This window comes from Brassica napus, chromosome C2 (genome assembly GCF_020379485.1).
Source record: "Brassica napus cultivar Da-Ae chromosome C2, Da-Ae, whole genome shotgun sequence".
Lineage (NCBI taxonomy): Eukaryota > Viridiplantae > Streptophyta > Magnoliopsida > Brassicales > Brassicaceae > Brassica > Brassica napus.
The window spans coordinates 36,907,090-36,923,780 of NC_063445.1; the positions used below are offsets into that span (position 1 = coordinate 36,907,090).

At 38.3% G+C, this 16,691-nt stretch overlaps 1 pseudogene; it reads right to left on the reverse strand.

Annotated features, from left to right (window-relative positions):
- Positions 1-1,786: 1,786 nt before the first annotated feature.
- LOC111198306 lies at positions 1,787-15,409 on the reverse strand (annotated as a pseudogene).
- Positions 15,410-16,691: the final 1,282 nt, after the last annotated feature.

The following is a 16,691-nucleotide window of genomic DNA, read 5'->3' on the forward strand; positions in this document are numbered from 1 at the left end:
ACTAAACACATTGAGATTGGTATAAACTCTTCACTAAGTTTGGAATACCTAAGTTAAACAAGATTTTTCTCTTTTGAAAAAGTATTAACCCGTGTTTCAAAGCTTGATTCAAAAGTTTGAATTGAGTTTTGAAAAAATATCATCCAATTTATATGAGATTTTATCGGGTCAACCAATATTGGATAGCGGATTAATGATAGTTTTTACGTTTTTACCGATTTTTATCAGATTTTTATATATAAGGTTTTAACAAAATTCAGACTAGATTTATATGAATCACCTGATTTACTTCTGAGACTATAGGTTTGGTTCGGGTATGAAAACACTGCTAAAACTATTAAAAGTTCTACAATAAAAATACTATTAGATTAGCCCAAACTCTGCCAAGTAATTTTTTTGTCTAATCAACTCAACAAATATAACTCTTACAAAATACACACAAAATGCAACGATGACGTTGTAACATAAGAATACACATATAAAATCTAAAATAAACTATTTGATAAATTATATAATTTTAAACTAAAATTCTTTTACTTTTTCGATATAATAACACTTTATAACTTAATAATATACTTCAAAACATCAAAACCAAAATAATAATTCATATCAAACAATATTCTTAATCGGAAAAAACCCGCGTTTTTGAAGCGCGGGTCAAAATCTAGTTATACTATTAAAAAGAAATCATTTCCAAAAAATCTACTTAAAAAAAGTTACTTGCAATTTTTCATTAATATTTTATGGTCCTACCTTTATTTTCTCCAACTGTATAACATTATTGTTAATTGCCATATTGATATGTGATACATTGAATACAGCGAATAATTTGTTACCTTGATAGAATTTTTTTTTTGTTTAAAAAATTGACAACAATATATTGATTTTGATATGAACATTTTAATCCTTGATAAAGCTTCACTTTCAATATTCACGATGACATGTCACCCATGTTTATTTGTATGTTATTATTATTAATATATGCCAGTTACATGTCAACAAAATCTAAACTTTTGAACCTAATAAGGTAGCATTTAATTTAAGGTGATTTGAAACTGTCAAACATATATCAAAATATTTACAAAAACAAATGTTAACTTTTATAAAAATGCACACAAAATATACTGAGAGAGAGTATGCTTGAACATTTGGATCTATGGGTTAGGTACAATTTGTTTTTTTTGTGTCTAGGTCGGTGGTTTGGATCTATGTAAACTACCCGTAATTTTCTGGTATGTATCGGGCTGAAACGGTTCCAATATTTAGACCCTGAAAAAAAACCTAAGTGCTAGAAAACCAAAAAACACCCAAACTCCCTCCCCTCCCCTCCCCCCCCCCCCCCCCCCAAAAAAAAAAAAAGTCAAAAATACTCAAAACTATAATCCAAAACCTAAACCTGAAAGTTAAAAGAATATATATAATATCAAAAATATATCTGAAATACCCAGATATACCTAATATAAACAAAATATTTTGCATTCTTTGGGTATCCGATCGGGTCTCAGTAGGATCCGGACCCAAACCGAGACCCGTATGTCAAAAGAAAACATACAATAGGTGCTTTGCCATGTATTCGGACCCAAACCAAACATATATTTTTGAGTTGGTTTCGGTTGAATTTTTTGAATCCAGATCAAATTTCCAAACTTAAGAGAGATCTATATTAGAATGTATATACAAAATCTCAAATAAAGTAATTCTAAATTATATAAGTTTAAACAAATTTTATGTTTCGATATAATACATACGTTAACATAATAATGTACAATTCCAAAATACTAATTCATATTAAATTCTATTTATAATCCAAGAAAAATCCGCGCTTCGAAAGCGGATCAAAATCTAATATTGATGTTAAACTTCAAAAATTAATATTTTTTCCCCATACAACGCACGGGGACCGAACACTAGTATAATGTAAACTACCGGACATATCAAAGGTACCACCACCAAGAACAAATACAAGATTTATTTAATTGTTTTACCTTTCAAAAGCATAAGCCAAAGAAGTAGCAGTAGACTCTTTGATAATACGAAGAACATCAAGCCCAACAATGCGATCAACATCTTTAGTAGCTGTCCTCTGTGAGTCAATATGAAATCTCCCAGCTGCAAACTGTTGTTTACCAATGGCGGGACACTCAAGTTTGACGTTTCCGTTCTCATCTTCGTGTGTGATGACCTGCAAAAACGGTAAACGATACTTGTAACAAAGGCGTCTTTGAATAAGACTGTCTCACTAAACCATAGTTCTCAGAACCTTACAGAGAGAAACAGAGCAATGTCCCATTCCTCTGGCTCTTTTAAGGCATCTTCCAATTTTCTCTGCAAAGCTCAGTTACAAGATTTCAAAACAGCAAGAAACAATACAAGCTAATTAAAAAATTACAAATGATTGAACGTTAACAATCTTCTCTCTGACATATCATCCACTATAACTCATACATCACAGAACAAGACATTGTTCAGAAACTATCAACTAACGTATGGATGATGATGAACAGCACAAATCAGAACTAAAGGAACACACTTTCTTACGATAAAACTAGACATCAGTTGACACATTACCATTATTCTCAAATGTAATTGCATATTTCCAGCTAAGCCTCAACTCTCAGCTGTTAATGTCACAGAATATGTACACGAGTTATGAGTTTGGAGACTACTTAGAGGGATTAATCAACAAGCAAGACTCAAACTTTAAACTTATATATTCATAACAAAAGAACTTCAACCTACTTTCAAACCTTCAAGGAAGAACGGAATCAACTTCGAAGCAAACAATAAAGCTTAAGCCTTTACCTCTTAAGAAGAGAGAAAAAACCCTTCCAAAACAGTAGCAAGAGTGTTGAGGTAAGAGTAAGCAAGAGTGTTGTAGTCGCATCCAGGAAGCATAATCGACTCCCTCTGCTCGTTGCTACTGCTCCTTCTCGACGAGTAATCCGAATCCACAGTCGAAGCCTTGACAATCTCAACCCGACGCCGAGACCCGGCGGTGGAGATGCTCCGGAGCAGAGGGTTCCATTTTCCGGTAAGGCGGATACCAGTGGAGAGTGTAGGGAAGCGTTCTAAGCATTTGTCCGTAACCAACATCCCCTTCAAGCCAAGTGTAAGACTCAGACAAGAACGACCTCTTGAGTTTAGAAGCGATGATGGAACTGAAAAGACGAGAAGAAGAAGATGAAGCGAGAGAAGGCAAAGATGATGGTGGTTAAGAGCTACAGAGGAAGGCGCAGGAGAGTATGCGACGAGATCCAGTGGCTTGACGTGATAATGTTCCCACACAGTTTCTCCAGTGTGGGCAAAGTTACAAAAGACGGATTAGGGTTTTTAAATTTTGATTTTGAACTCGATTGGAGTGGAATTGATCAGATTGGAGTGGAATTGATCGAGAAGAACCCGATCCACTAATCTTTTCCAACAGAGAATGCTCTGATGTTTATGATTGAAGAAGATGAAGGAAGAAGATAGATAGATTGAAGGAAGAAAAAAATAAAAGAAATTCATCGCTAGACAGAGAGAAAGGGAAGTAGGAGAGAGAGAGAGGGAGGATGAATGAGCTTTTTTTGTTAGTATTTGGCGGACAAAACTAAAATTTTCAGCAAAAGTGTTACTGCAAATGAAATCCCTTAGTTTTGCTTTCCAGCTTAATGAAATTCTATCTTAGCGCGGATTTAGTGCTACGATAGAATTGTGATATGATCTTGGTACTTTTGGTAGCAGTTGGTGAATTCGTGCTACCGCGAACTGTTACCAATACTCATATTTTTTGTAGTGTTCTTATATGTGATGCGAGTGGAACGTCGCGGCAGATGCAGCGTGGTCTCGCACACCAGCTTAGACAATCTGATGGAGAAGGTTGTCGTTCAAGAGACATGTATTGCCGAGGACCATAAGTTTTTCAAGGCAGCTCAGCCTAAGTCAGGAGAGACTTTAGTGTCAGAGAAGAGGACTTGGGATCAGTAAAAGTTAAGTGTTATAATTGTGGAAGGATGTGGCATAAAAGCAGAAGTTATGAGAGTAAGCCATTAGATGCCCAGGTTGCAACACCAGCAACGACACTAGCACTAGTAGCGGTAGCTAGGAACTGCTATGGTTCTGACCAGTCGGGTCATATCTTAAAAGATTGTCCAAGGAGGGGCAATGTGGCATTTCCACCACCACCATCCAAGCGTTTAGCCATCGCTCCACGTGTGTTTGCGGTAGGAAATCCTCAGGGAGCGGAGCTGACAGCGGATATGTATCTTTATCATACTCGTTTGTGTTTGAGTATTTTGGTTTCGTGGTTATCATGTGTAGTTAGTCAAATCTCGGGTTGAAATGATTAGTACCCGTTTAGGAACCAAACATTTTTTTATGAACGGATCGGTTTGAATAATTAATTTTGGGGTCATAACAATTTTTTTTAAAACCCGGTATATAATCAAAAATCCAAGTTAAAACCATGAAAAATATTCAAGTAAAAATTTGTTGAATATTTTTTATTTTATAATTATAAATATAAGATATTTTAAAATTAAAATAGTAGTATTTTATTATATTTTAAATATTTGGGTATCGTTTTGATTTCTGTTCAGTTTTTATTTTTCAGATTAAAGAAATAATTTACCTTCGGGTTTTCATAAATTTTGGTTATGTTTTAGTTTCATTTTTCGGTTATGTTCCGGTTTGATTAATTAGTATAGTTATATATTTTATAGCATACTAATATAATGTGAAAATAATTTTATGTTGAATTTATGAATATGTCAAGTAAAAAAAAATATATATATATATATATTTATTTTCTAAATATTATAAAAAATTTTAGTTTAGAAATAAAGAAATGAAGTTAGGAGTAGTATTTATAGGAAAAAAGAAAAAAGAAAATCATCCATTCAGCCTCTATATTTGACCACCATTTTTTGTGTTTGCAGGATAGTTTTATTTATATGCAAAGTGATCCACAAGTAGTTTACTAAATATTCTTTTTGTTCTACATATTAGTGAAGCCATCGAAAGCTTTCCACAAATTGAGATTTAGCTGGGTTCGCGGGTCAATCCGCCCTGCCTGACCCGCCAACCCGTTGGTCGACTTGTTTTTTTTACTTAAAATTTTAACCTGCAAAGAAAAAATGATATACCTGCATCCACCCCGATGAGATTTGAGGGTAATACGCGGGATCCACAGATAATATTAAATTTAATAAAATAATTATTTTTATTATAAATTAATTATTTTTATAAAAAATAATATAAATAATATATTTGTATTTAAAATTATATAATTAAAAAAAATTCTATATTTTTACATATTTTATATTTTATATTTACAAAAAAGTTGTTTTTTTTTATTTTGGGGATTAGCGAGTACCTGCGAGTCAAATTTAATTCCTGCACCCGCACCAACATGTTGAATTTTTTCAATCGTCGATCCGCATCCGCTCGTGGCGGGTCAAACAGGGGCAGGACCTGTATGTAGTGACTCAGATTTCCAGCACTATTAATGATGAATGGACAAAAAAACACAGATAAAATTGGAGTGTATTTCTCCTGTATTTCATTTCCATCACATTCGTATCCCTAATCAAAATAATTTTCAATACCACAACAACAATTCGGTTAGGAAATTAAAGGGTGGCCTTAACCTACATACAAAATTTTAGATGATAAATAAATGTAATTTTAATTCAAATAAGGGCAAAACTGCACTTTTCAAAAAACAAAATAAACAGTGCATTTTCCATATATTAAATCCTAAATAAGGCATTTTTTATTATCCCTTAAAAATGTTTAAAATTTTTAGTAAAATTTTATCTGATTTTTTTCTAAATAGATTTTTTAATAATTAAAAGTAAATTTTAAATTTCCAGTAAAAATTGATTTATTATTAATGTCTTTATAATTATTATTTTTTTTAGAAATATTATGTAACCAATAGACCAATGTAAATAATCAAATAAGTGTAGTAATTAGATCGACCTAGTATGAATTTTTATGGTAAATAAAAATAGTGATTCTATTTTAATAAAATAGATAAGATGTGAAACTTAATGGGGTGGCTCATGTTATCAAACTGATGCTTGAAAGAGAAGAATCTGATCCCCAAACACAAAACAAGACAGGTGTTTAGTCTTGATATACAATATTTACCAATATTGGCACTATTATTATTATATACATCAAAGATACCTAAAATAAGAAAAGGACCTTTGTGTTACCATGCGTCCTGATCCTGCATTGTTACATAACAAATGAGTTTTAGTCTATTTCGGAGACTTCCATACATTATAGATCTAACTTTCTATAAAAAGATCCCTGGAAACGCCATTAATTGTCTCTTAACTTCTTCCTCCAGATACCGAGTACCGACCCATCATTTGTTCAAAAAGTTCGGATATTATTTTTAATTCCCCAAGAATGACCATTGTTCTTCCATGATATTATCAAAACATGTGGTGTTAAAAGCTTGTACCTTGCTTTGGGGTCCTCAAGTTGAGGATAATGGTGTATATGTCAGATTATGCACTATGCAGATACTGGTGAAGAATAGTCTTGAAGAGGTAAGCCAGAATCTTCTGGTAATCACCTAACTGGACACCAGTGTTTGGATCAACCAAAAATGGAACCTATGATTCATAACAAGCAACAGCCAGATAAGTGATTAGTAAGAGTTTAGACTGTGTATACAAAGAAACGAAACTCGAAATAAACCTTATCGGATCCCGAAAGTGATCTCATTCGCGTGGACCCTTCTCCAATGTTGTGTAATACATAGGGGAGCTCCAACTCACAGAGTGCTTCACGCACCAACCGCGTATACTGAAAGGGAAAAAGAGTGAATGAATTAAAACCCAGATTTATAAATAATAGCGATATTGTAGTAAAGGAATGTATGCATCATTAGATTAATCATAAGAAAAAACTTGGATACAAGAAATGAAAAGGAAAAAGCATAATACCGAGTTGTTTTCGTAAGAGAAGAGCTCGAGCATTTGAGGTGGTGGATCTGTTGAAGCCTTGTCCTATAATGACATGCCTCTACCTGCTCGGAGAAGTGTTGGCATCCATCCTGTGAACAAGGTGCTGGACAAGTCTAGAAAAGTTAGTAATACCACAATAAATTATACCTAATCTACACGATGTATAGCGTTCAAGCTAGGAGCTAGAGACAATGATAGCTTGACCAAATAAAATAGCAGAGTCTGGCGATACTCACCTTTCCAGAAGTCCTGTGGAAGGGCCTCTCCCATTTCCATATTGATTAAATAGGTACTTTACGATGTCACCTGTTAATTAGAAAACAGAAGAGAACCAATGTAAAGATATCCAGAGAAGAGGACAAGAGGCTAATAATGCTGGAACTCAAAACTTACCACTCTCATACATCGAAGTATCGGTATTGGGGTCAATGAGGAACGGAAACCTTTCATTCACAGAATTGACCTTTATTAGGGAAATAGTTGTGTAAGGATGACAAAGAAAGCAAATGATAGTACAAGAAGGTAAAAGTACATCTCTTGTCCACCGGATCTTCTAACCAGTTCCCTGTGTCTTACAGATCCTTTAGGACAAGGATAAACCTGAAGACCAACAAGTATCAGGATGAACTGCTTAATACGCTATTTATCAGGGAAAAGATGTTCCAGTTCTTACTTCTACAGAGAGGTGTAGCTCAGTCATGGCTTCGCGCTCCCTACGGCAAAAGGGACATGCCTCTGGTGTCAAAAAAAAAAAAAAAAAACCCAATAAACTGTCACAGTATATAACTAACTTTCCACTAATTCTATTTTGTTTGTATTTAACATACCAAATTCAAAAAGCTGCAATCGCAAAGGTGGACTAGAAGAAACATCTGTACTCATGGATGATACTCGAGATCCCCATAGAAGTCTTGCAATAGATGCTAAAGAAGAAGTTGCGACCTGAATACATTCCAACCATTAGGAAGAAGAGCTTCTTTTAACGGCACCGTTTTACTTGTGGCGAAAAAACGAGGCGATTTTGGAGGCGACGTTGAGCTAGATTTTCTCGATGGATTCGGCCATTCCGCCGAGCTCATCGGAACCGCCGGGGAGTGATCGGGAGGTGTTGAAAGATGTGCAGGGCTTGGGAGTTACAGAGAAGCCATTGGATCTAGGTTTGAAGAAAGGAGACTCGAGTTGGGTTTCGATAGCGAAGGAGAAAAGGGTTTTGAGGAAATATGACGTAGAAGTTCAATCGAAGGACGGGAAGTGTAAGGTTGCGATTCCAGATGATATCTTCTCTGATTCCACTCCGTTATGGGAGGAATTTGTAGTTGGTAAATTTCTGGATATAGCTCCTCACATAGCGAAAGTTCATATGGTGGTAAACAAGATTTGGAGTTATGGTGACACCACTTCTAAGGTGGAGGTTTATGATGTTGATGCAAGGACAATGAGGTTCAAGGTTTCGAATTCGAAAGCAAGGGAGAAGGTTATTAAGCGGGGTATGTGGAACATTGCAGGAGTTCCTATGGTAGTGAAGAAGTGGACTCCAAGGGCAGAGGAAGAGAAACAAGAGGATGAGGCTGTTCCGATGTGGGTTCTTCTGAGGAAGATACCACTAAGTACATTTTCATGGGAGGCTTTGAGCTTTATGACGAGTACTGTGGGGCATCCGATCCGTCTTCATCCTGAGACCATCGCATGTTCAAACTTTGAGGAAGCAAAAATATTTGTTAAAGTTGATATCACTAAGACGCTGCCAAAAGAGATAGAATTTACTTGGGGAGGAAAGGAGTTTACAGCTGCGTTTTACTACCCGTGGTTGCCATCTAGATGCAACTTATGTGAGAAATGGGGTCATACTGATAAAGTGTGTGGTGGGTTAAGAAAAAGAGAAAAGAAGGTAGAGGAGAGGGATAAACGAGAAGAAGCTCAAAAAGATAAGGATATGGAAGGAACAGGGGGGTTAGTGGAGAAATCTATTACACTAGTTGATGTAGTATCACAGCAGGAGGTCAGTGTTGAGAGTGAAGGGAAAACAACTACTGCGGATAGAGTAGTTCCGGGTTCAGTTGAGAAGATATGGAATGACTGGGCGCTTGTTTCACCTGATAAGGTGGGCAGAGCTCAAGCTAAAACTCCGCTGAAAGATCCAGGGGAAATCCAAATATCAGCCTCTAAGTTTTCTGTTCTTTCAGTAGATGATGAGGAGGAAGGGGAGATAACGGAGGCGCAAGAGGAAGATAGTGAGGAGGTGGAGACAGTGAGCATATCTGAAGAAGATAGGATGGAAGATGAGATTTTAAATCAGAAGATTAAAGAAAAAGAGAAGACCGCTATGCAAAAAGGAGGAAGAAGAGGTCAGAGGACTAAAGCTCAAGAGGTACAACCTATGAGTAAAAGGTCCTCTCGTCGAAATCTTTAATCATGTCGTGTTTCTTCTGGAATGTTCGAGGTTTTAACAAAGATTTAAAACATTCCGTGGTGACTGAGTGGGTGAATAGGAGGGAGATGAAGTTTGGCTGTATCTTGGAATCTAGAGTGAAGGAAGGGAAAGCTGGTAGGATTTTGAATAAGGTATTCAGAGACTGGTCTTCAATTACGAATTATGAAGATAGTAGTGGTGGAAGAATTTGGTTGATATGGAGAGACGAGATCCGTATGACTCATGTATATAAGTCGGATCAAATAATTACCTGTTCAGTGGAGCTAAAGGGTGAAGCTGAGTTCTACTGTTCCTGTATATATGCTAGTAACCAAGTTGATGAAAGGAAGACGTTGTGGGAGGATTTGGCATATCACCATAAGTCTCCTATTTTCAAAAACAAAGCTTGGATAATAATGGGAGATTTAATGAAATTATTGAAGGAGGAGAGAGTTCAAGGTTTGATAACATGAGTCGGATTTCTACTGGTATGAGAGACTTTCAGAGGCTGGTTCTACAATGTCAGCTCACTGACATGGCGTATCAAGGTCCTAAATATACATGGTGTAATAAAAGAGAAGATGGGATTATCTGTAAGAAGTTGGATAGGGTACTGCTAAATGAGGAGGCTCTGCAGAGATTTAGCAATGCATATTCTATATTCGAACCTGGTGGATGCTCTGACCACATGAGGTGTATTGTTCAGTTGTTTCCTCCAGGAGAAAAGATCAAGAGGCCGTTCAAGTACATCAATGTAATTGGAAGTATACCTGATTTCTTACCAATGGTTCAGAGGTATTGGGATTCAACGGAGAGATTATATCACTCTACATCAGCAATGTTCAGATTTTCCAAGAAGCTAAAATTTCTGAAACCGTTGATACGCGAGATGGGGAGAGATAAATTGGGTAATCTGTCGAAACGGGCGAAGGAGGCTTTTGATCTGTTATGTGATAAGCAGAAGGAAACGTTAGCACATCCAACCGATATTGCAGTCCAAGAAGAGGCAGATGCTTATGGAAAGTGGCTGCATATTGCCAGTCTGGAGGAGGATTTTTTAAAACAAAAAGCTAAGCTACATTGGCTTGGTGTTGGAGATAAAAACAATAAGACTTTCCATAGGGCGATCAAATCCCGTCATGCTCAGAATATGATAAGAGAAATTCGAAGGGGGAGTGGAAGTGTGGTATCTACTCATTCTGAGATAAAGATGGAAGCAGAACGGTTCTTTGAGGAATTTTTGAATCACAAGCCGGTCAACTATAAGGGGGCATCTGAGGGGGAACTGGAGGATCTGTTGCAATTTCGATGTTCTTCTGAAGAATGTGATCAGTTGGAAGTAGAAGTTTCTGAAGAAGAAATCCGAAAAGTTCTTTTTGCAATGCCAAACAATAAATCTTCTGGACCAGACGGGTATCCTTGTGAGTTCTTTAAAACTACGTGGCCGGTTCTATCTCGAGACTTTACCATCGCAGTACAATCAGTCTTTAGATTTGGGTTTCTACCAAAAAGTATAAACTCAACTATACTTGCTTTAATCCCTAAGAAGTTAGACTCGATGGAAATGAAGGATCATCGGCCGATAGCATGCTACAATGTTATATATAAGGTGGTCTCAAAGATTCTGGCTAACAGACTTAAAAAGATTCTTCCAAGTATTATTACTGAATCGCAGTCTGCATTTGTGCAAGGACGACTTCTTATGGAGAATGTACTGCTTGCCTCTGAGTTGGTGAAAGGATATCATAAAGAAAACATCTCTCCTAGGTGTGTTATGAAGATAGACATATCGAAAGCATTCGATTCAGTGCAGTGGGAGTTTGTATTGGAAAGCTTGAGGACTTGGGGGTTTCCGGAGAAGTTTATAAATTGGATAAAGTTATGTATTACGAGCCCTTCATTCTCGGTACAGGTTAATGGGGATCTCGCAGGCTACTTTCAAAGCTCCAGAGGTCTTCGTCAGGGCTGTTCATTATCCCCTTACCTTTTCGTGATGTGTATGAATGTCCTATCTCTGAAGATTGATAGAGCAGTGGCAGATAAGAAATTCGCGCTTCATCCAGGTTGCAAAAGTCTGGCTCTTACACATTTGTGTTTCGCGGATGATCTTATGGTGTTTGTGGAAGGTTCGAAGCAATCTATTGAGGGAGCTCTGACAGTGTTTAAAGACTTTGAAAGTTGGTCAGGTTTGAGTATTAGCTTGGAGAAATCAACAATATACATGGCGGGAGTAAAAGAGGCTGAGAAAAGAAGTGTACTGACCAATTTCCCTTTTGCTGTTGGTGAGCTACCAGTGAGATATTTGGGTCTCCCTCTTATGATGCAAGTTATGCGGAAGCAAGACTATCTACCTCTACTGGAGAAAATCAGAGGAAAAATTAGTTCTTGGACCTGTCGGTTTCTATCCTATGCAGGCAGATTACAATTGATCAATTCTGTTCTTATGAGCATTGCTAATTTTTGGTCTGTTGTATTTCGGCTTCCTGGCGCTTGTATTAAAAAGGTGGAGCAAATCTGTGCTGCATTTCTTTGGTCTGGTCCAAGTCTCAAAACAACGAGTTCCAAAGTGGCGTGGAGAGATATTTGTAGTCTGAAGTGTGAGGGTGGATTGGGTATCAGAGATTTAAAGGTAGTCAATAAGGTGTATGGTCTTAAGCTAATTTGGAGAATGCTTACGGGTGAATCACTGTGGGGTAAGTGGATTGAAGCAAACTTACTGAAGGGTAAAAGCTTTTGGGAACTAAGCTCGAAAATGGTGAATGGATCTTGGATGTGGCATAAAATGTTAAAAATGAGAACTGAAGCGAAGTTGTTTTATAAAAAAGAGTTGGGTAATGGCAGACATGTCTCTGTCTGGTATGATTCATGGTCGGTGAGGGGTGCTATCTTTGATATTTTGGGTCCTAGAGGAATCATTGATTTGGGGGTCAGGAGGAATGCAACCCTGGAGGAAGCTGTGTTAAGTGTCAGAATGAGGAGGAGGCATCGTACTGACTTGTTGAATGATATCGAAAGGGAGTTAAATATTATTGCTAGTAAATTGGATTCTGAGAAGGAAGATATAAGCGTTTGGAAAGGCAAATCAGGGTACAAACAGAGGTTTTCATCACGAGAAACGTGGATCATATTAAGGGAAAGAAAACCGCGTTGTGCATGGTCATGTGGTATTTGGTTTCCTCAAGCTACTCCAAAATTTGCTTTCATGGCATGGCTAGCGATAAAAAATAGATTGACTACTATGGACAGAGTGGCTATATGGAGTCAGGGGGTAGACACAAGTTGTGTTTTGTGTAAAAAAGCTACTGAAACGAGAAGCCATTTATTCTTCGAGTGTGATTACTCTTCTCAGTTATGGGAATATGTTGCTAAAGGTATTCTGGGATCTGCTTATACTAAAGATTGGTCTGAGATACTGGTGATTATATCGGATGAGAAAAGGGAGAAGATGAGTAGATTTTGTATAAGATATACATTCCAGGTGGTGCTATATGCTGTGTGGAGAGAGCGTAACAAGCTAAGCCATGGAGAGAAGCTGTTGCCTCTTCCAATTATCAAAATACAGGTTGAGAAAGGAATTAGAAACAAGATCTCTTTGATGAGAAGGGATGGGGTGAAGGGTATGGAGCAACTGATGCAATTTTGGTTTCTTACTAGAATGTAAATAGGAAGGTAATATGTAAGAAGGAGCGGGTAGTTGATCTTGAGTTTTATTTATAGAAACAAAGGATGCGCTTGATGTATACAGGCTTTTTTGAATGAATTTAACATTAATTCAAAAAAAAAAAAAGAGCTTCTTTTCATGTAAATCATTGCTGACAAATACTGTCCATAATCATTAAAACAGGACCACTCAACAAGTTGAGAAAAACTCTGTGGTTCCTCGTAAATCATAACCAAAAAGGCTTAACAGAGCCGGTAAACTCTAGCACATAAGTCAAATCTTTGATTAGGCTCATGTCAGATCTTACTTCTCAAACAGACATTTTGATACATGAAGAGGGTTGTTGGAGTAACCTCAAGAGCATGATTACTTTGCTGAGAAGGATCACCTCCCTGGAAACAATAGTCGAGAGAAAAGAAAAGAGAGCGTATCATGAGAACAGAAAAGGAGACGAGACACTTTGATGAGCAGAAAGTTTGAAGGGAGAATTCACAGAGAAGAGTTTAAGCAACGGACAGAGAACAGACAAGAAGCTAGATGCATTGCCACTAGTAGTGCTTTCACTAGAACTAGACGAAGTTTCTTCCTCAGAATTGGCCTCTGATTTCACATAAATTCTTCCTCTTTTGTGAATCCAGGCCCCATTTCCTGATATTCACTGCCCAGAACGTAACGTTGATGACGGAAACGACGCAATAGGAAGGCGGAGATTGCCATTTACCACCGGAAAACAAGGGGATTGAATTGACATTTCTCTTGTTAATAGATTATATTAAACATTCGATGGAATACAACTTCAGTCGGCGGAACACGATGAAAACCCCGAAAACATATCCCATAACAGGGAAACTAAAACCCAAACATGAGCATCAAAAAGACACTGAAACATAATTTTAAACTAACGGAAATTTGTACAACTAGACCTTCTTACAACCCTTAAGAGAACAAATATAAAAAGTCGAGGCTTAAACCAACCGGAAGACCAGCGAAGACCACAGTCAGCCAAACGAACAAGCGGCGAAAAGGACGAAGCAACCGAAACTCACATGAACCTCCTGTTCAAGATGGAAAGCCAGAACCACGCCGAATAGCATCAAACACACACACCAACACCGAACCAAGGAACCAAGAACCAACACCTGGGACAAACCCTCCTCACAGCCACATCTTCATCTGAATGAACCCAAGCCTCAAACTCATTATAATACTTCAAACCTTCAAGAAGAAGCCACCGAGGAATTATGAACTCAACGAACAAGTCCAGAGGAGACAAACACTTATCAAGAGATGCAGCAAGGACTCCTTCACGACTGAGAAAGGAGAGGTGACACCAACCAACTTTTCACAATAGAGATGCTAACTCCGGTCTGCTTGCGGACTCGCCAAAACACCACTATCACACTGAAGATGAAGAGCGACTAGAGGAATCAATGTCAATCAAGGATTTAGAGGATACATCCTCTCCGTTGAATGGGTAAAAAAAGGCAAAACAGAGAGGGGGAAGATTAACACAATATCAACCAAACACTCCATGGAAAGAATCGCAGATCTAAAAGCCAGCACATAAATCAGATCACCGACGACCTAATACTGACCAAAAAACATCTGAACCTCTGAATACCGACGATTCAACACCACCACACGAAGGATAAGCTCTCCACGCGCCTCTACACGCATCCACTCGTCTCGAAGCCAACGAAATAAACCACCCGGGAACAAAAAAGATCTACAAAGCAGAAAAGAGCAAAAGACAGGTGTGCTAAAAACCAGAAAAAATATACAGAGATCTATCATGTCCCCGATTCTGGATAGGATCGTCCGGACGGACTGCGGTGCGTGGAAATGCACCAGTATGGTCATATGAAGAGAATACAGAAAACTCAGAAAAACTTCCGGAGAGAAAAGAGAGGCAAACCGACGGTTGGACGATCTGATCCGTGGTGGTTACTGGTTGTTTCCGGTGGAGTTTGTTTGTGAGATCAAGAGGATGGATACTAGGCAAGTCCGTGCCTTTGCAGGGACACCAGGGGCTTCCTTCTACACCCTGAAACACAAAGAAAACCAGAGAAAAAGAGAGAGAGAGTCGGATTGCTCCATCCAAGATCAAGAGTGGTGTGAAGGCAGCAAAGAGGCAGTTTTGTGGGCAATCACAAGGGGAGTTGAGAACGACCCTTTGATGGTGATTGATCATGGATGATCATGTCATAGGCTTCCTCTGTGTCCTGGGAACACACTCAAATGGTCAGGAGGGAAGGGAGAAGGCCGGACTACACTCTCAATGGTATGAACAGCCTTAAGGGCAGATGTGTGTAGAAAGGCAGTTTCATGGGCACTGAAGGGGGAAGTGATGGTCGACCCTGTGATGATGTTTGATCATGGATGATCACATCCTGGGCTTCCTCTGTGTCTTGGGAACACACGCAAACACCCAGGAGAGAAGGGAGAAGGCCGGACTTCACTCACAATGGCATGAATAGCCTTGAAGGTGGATGCAGTGTAGAAACTGGTTTCATGGAAGTTCCATGGAAGGGATCAGGGGTACGACCCATGAATGGAACTTATCAATACTGGAAGTATATGATAAGGATTGATAGAGGCGTGCACTGGAGGAGCATGGCCGAACATAATAAGGGAAGGCACATGATCTAATCAGATCATGTATAAGGTAACCGGTTTTATGATTACCTTTTGAATTCCAATTCTGTTGACTGAGGAATTGATCATGGCCAAGTATGGCACGTACTTGAGGAATATATATATTGTGAATGATTATGGTGTAGTCTGTTGGATCAGACTTGATGACACTAAACCATGGCCTTGGCCGGTTAGGAGAAATCCTCCATGGCCTTGGTTTGGAAGGTATGATCAGATCTCATAGTTCCTGAAGGACTTGAGGGGATCTGATGATTGATTCTTCTTAGTGGGTATTTATAATGAATTATCATGGTATTTGGGGATTTTTATCTAATTGATTTCGAGATGGTCAAGGTGGCCGGTGGGGCTGTTCTAGGTCAAGATCTATAGGATCGAGATCGGTTCTTGGAATTCTGACTTGACCATTCTCTTAGTTAAGATTTATCATGAATTATCATGAATCCTAATGAGTTTTTAGGGATTGATTTAGAGATGGTCCCTTGGGCCGGTTTGGCTGATCTTGGCCGAGATCTAGGGGCTGGAGGCCGGTTCTGGGAAATCCGATTGGACCATTCTCTTAGTTATGATTTATCATGAATTGTCATGAATTTTAATTGATTTTTGGAGCAAGTTTGCTTGGGGTCGAAATTGCACCTGAGGGCATATTGGGGTCAGATCCTTGTGTTAGGATATCTGATCATATGTTTGTGTGCTGGAACATATTGTCACTTATGATATTGATCATAAGGAATTGCTGGTTATCAACCTTGGTGTTGGTAAGGCAGGCCGTGTGTGATCTGATCATGGGCAATGATGGACGACCTGATCCTTGGATGATGGATCAAGGTGTCTGATCTGATTGATCAAAGGATGCACCGGTGGTAAGAGCAACACTAATCAGGTTCAGTGGGACATGGTTCCATGACTGATTAGGAAGTATGAAGACTCATCAGTTCTGAGTCATGTGGGGTGGTTGGTTGATTGTCTCAGGATCTGATGGGCATTGTTAGTCCATGAGCTGGAC